General features: G+C 32.3%; 1 long non-coding RNA gene across 1 annotated transcript; it reads right to left on the bottom strand.

Moving 5' to 3' along the window:
* Positions 1–281: 281 nt before the first annotated feature.
* LOC124375103 lies at positions 282–3,256 on the bottom strand. The gene is made up of 4 exons (XR_006923656.1): positions 3,030–3,256; positions 2,776–2,840; positions 538–734; positions 282–348 (listed from the first exon to the last, which is right to left on the bottom strand). It is a non-coding gene; the product is annotated as an uncharacterized LOC124375103 (long non-coding RNA).
* Positions 3,257–3,783: the final 527 nt, after the last annotated feature.

The following is a 3,783-nucleotide window of genomic DNA, read 5'->3' as shown; positions in this document are numbered from 1 at the left end:
TAAAGGTACATGTCAATTTTTTACATTGTTATTCGTATCGGAAATACAAGTACAAAATTAATTATTCTAAATATTGAAACTATATCTTACTCTAACATATATAAAAATAGTACATAAAGGCATTTATGCCAAAAATCAAACAAGTACAGTATTCAATACGTGGTCTAGTTGAAAATAATAGAAGTAAATTTAAAATGTATAGACAACTTGTATAGTAATGAGCCATTCTGAAACTATAATTTTAGTCAAATATAGTCAAAATTAAATGTAAATATGAAATTACCGGTAGTGTTGTAGTGTGTGTATTGTGTAGGTGGGGCAGCCTCCTACTGCAAAGCCGACAGAGCTCTGAAATAATAAATAAAAAACATGTAAATCTTGCGTATAAACGGTAAGGTGATATTATTATACATATATCTAGTTAATATATTAAATAAGGATTTCTAAACTTAAACTTTTGCCTTTTGCATGGTATGATGATTATTTCAATTAGTATATACGTGTAAATCTAAGAAATGATGACAGAAAAGTACGTACCTGGTATGGATGAAGTGTAGTTTGCATGTGGAGAGTCAGTTGTAGTAACATTCATACGCTCATTCACACTCACATTCACACTCACATTCATTCACCATTCATACCATTGTGTGGTTTTGCAACACACACATGAAAAATGTTGATTTGTCACTGTGAGTCGAAGAGAGTTGTCGCGCCGACTACAGGAACGAGGCCACCTGAAAGTAAGTAGGCGCATCCTTGAGGTTAGAAAATGCCACCAACTAACTGTCTATATGATTGATATTATCTTATAACAACGTTTTACGTCAATCTAAACATTTGACTAAAACAGCGGTTTCAGAATGGCTATACGATATCTTTGTAAACATACTAATTTAGACAACTTACGGTACCAGATCTTTTGGCATTAGTGGCTTAAAGTTTTCTGAAACATAATACAATTCATTAGTAAAAGAGAAAGTATTTCTTTTCATATCAGTTGTTTATTTTAAGTTGTTGTTCGTAAATATACTAATAATATTACATGTAACTAAGACGCATGCCTGTCATTTAAAATCTGTTACTACAATTTAGTGGAGATAAGACAGATCTCTTGCATAGTCTACATTTTGAGAGATGTCCGAATAAAATTAGTTTGTTTTTCAAAGGTTACAATAAAACTAAAAAAACCCATATAATTACATTTGAACCTCGTAGAACTACTCTATGTCAATGTTACGATATACTTTTGACTAATGAACACGAGAAAAATAAATTAATACAAAACTAGAGGTATAATTTTAGATTAATTGTAGGCTATTTTCAATAATCAAATTAACTTTGTACCCAAACATTTTCAATTTTTATACCTGAAAAATAGTATAATATAATTTTTAAAAGTAATTAATGTTGAATCAACTATTTACTAAGTGTGCTCAAGGTTAAATACCCCTGAAATAAATTATGCTTTTTTTTATTGACAAATTTCATATATGTGATTACCCCATATCTTTCTACAACGGTTCGCACAAGGAATAAAATTCGTGCGAGCCGTGTAAATCTTCTTTAGACTCGATTCCCTCTATCAGTATCAAATCTCTTATGATAGAAATTTGACCTATAAGGAAAGGAATGTAATCAAAAATGTACAATTACAGATACAGATAATCCTAAATAAGAGTCCGGAAGTCTTTTTTATCTCTCTGTTAACGCGGATATTTTAACGACGGTATGCCCATGATTTAGTGGTAAATACCAAGCAAGGCATAAATCACAAATCGAGAAAACTACACAAAAATACTCTTATTCCGTCAATTTCTACAACGACTCTCGTATACGTTTACTCGGGTATAGTTAAAAACATTCTTATCCTAAGGCTTATGAATCGAACCCGGGCGGCTTGAATGACATACTATGCGTAACAAATTAAAATCATACATCACGCAGCCAAATCGACTTCATATCTAGGATGTGCAAATATCTAACTTGAGAGTTGACAGATATTTTCACCATTAATTTCACATGATTTTTATTCTTTAAGTACCTACTACTCCTGACTATAAGAGATATCTTGTTATAGGATAGTTATATCCTGACTCTTAGAAGCAATAAATCTTGTGGTAATCGAGAGTAAACTAAAAAACATATGACAAGTTAAGAATAGGGGTGGAACAAAAGGGTTTATATTGAACGATGCCAACTCACGGATGTCGTTCTCGCTTCTGGCCAGACACACAGGGCGCTACGTCTGTATCCCATCTTAAGTCAGGCTTTCATGCGGTCGTGTCGATGTCGATGTCGATGGGTGGTTGGCGACGTGGCTATCACTTCAGAAAAGTCATTGGCATCGACGTAGAACACGAGGTCGATTTATTCCATCAGTCTATCATGATAGGTTTTACTACATATTATACAAAGGCGTTCAAGGAGAGGCGGAGACATTCCATATCAATCGACCACTTTGAGACGATCACACAATTACCTAACTACTGGGTTAAAGGTACATGTCAATTTTTTACATTGTTATTCGTATCGGAAATACAAGTACAAAATTAATTATTCTAAATATTGAAACTATATCTTACTCTAACATATATAAAAATAGTACATAAAGGCATTTATGCCAAAAATCAAACAAGTACAGTATTCAATACGTGGTCTAGTTGAAAATAATAGAAGTAAATTTAAAATGTATAGACAACTTGTATAGTAATGAGCCATTCTGAAACTATAATTTTAGTCAAATATAGTCAAAATTAAATGTAAATATGAAATTACCGGTAGTGTTGTAGTGTGTGTATTGTGTAGGTGGGGCAGCCTCCTACTGCAAAGCCGACAGAGCTCTGAAATAATAAATAAAAAACATGTAAATCTTGCGTATAAACGGTAAGGTGATATTATTATACATATATCTAGTTAATATATTAAATAAGGATTTCTAAACTTAAACTTTTGCCTTTTGCATGGTATGATGATTATTTCAATTAGTATATACGTGTAAATCTAAGAAATGATGACAGAAAAGTACGTACCTGGTATGGATGAAGTGTAGTTTGCATGTGGAGAGTCAGTTGTAGTAACATTCATACGCTCATTCACACTCACATTCACACTCACATTCATTCACCATTCATACCATTGTGTGGTTTTGCAACACACACATGAAAAATGTTGATTTGTCACTGTGAGTCGAAGAGAGTTGTCGCGCCGACTACAGGAACGAGGCCACCTGAAAGTAAGTAGGCGCATCCTTGAGGTTAGAAAATGCCACCAACTAACTGTCTATATGATTGATATTATCTTATAACAACGTTTTACGTCAATCTAAACATTTGACTAAAACAGCGGTTTCAGAATGGCTATACGATATCTTTGTAAACATACTAATTTAGACAACTTACGGTACCAGATCTTTTGGCATTAGTGGCTTAAAGTTTTCTGAAACATAATACAATTCATTAGTAAAAGAGAAAGTATTTCTTTTCATATCAGTTGTTTATTTTAAGTTGTTGTTCGTAAATATACTAATAATATTACATGTAACTAAGACGCATGCCTGTCATTTAAAATCTGTTACTACAATTTAGTGGAGATAAGACAGATCTCTTGCATAGTCTACATTTTGAGAGATGTCCGAATAAAATTAGTTTGTTTTTCAAAGGTTACAATAAAACTAAAAAAAACCCATATAATTACATTTGAACCTCGTAGAACTACTCTATGTCAATGTTACGATATACTTTTGACTAATGAACACGAGAAAAATAAATTAATACAAAACTAGAG

This window comes from Homalodisca vitripennis, unplaced genomic scaffold, assembly GCF_021130785.1.
Source record: "Homalodisca vitripennis isolate AUS2020 unplaced genomic scaffold, UT_GWSS_2.1 ScUCBcl_13297;HRSCAF=23471, whole genome shotgun sequence".
NCBI classification, from domain to species: domain Eukaryota; kingdom Metazoa; phylum Arthropoda; class Insecta; order Hemiptera; family Cicadellidae; genus Homalodisca; species Homalodisca vitripennis.
The sequence above is the reverse complement of the archived record's forward strand: the minus strand, read 5'-3'. Positions and strand labels throughout refer to the sequence as shown.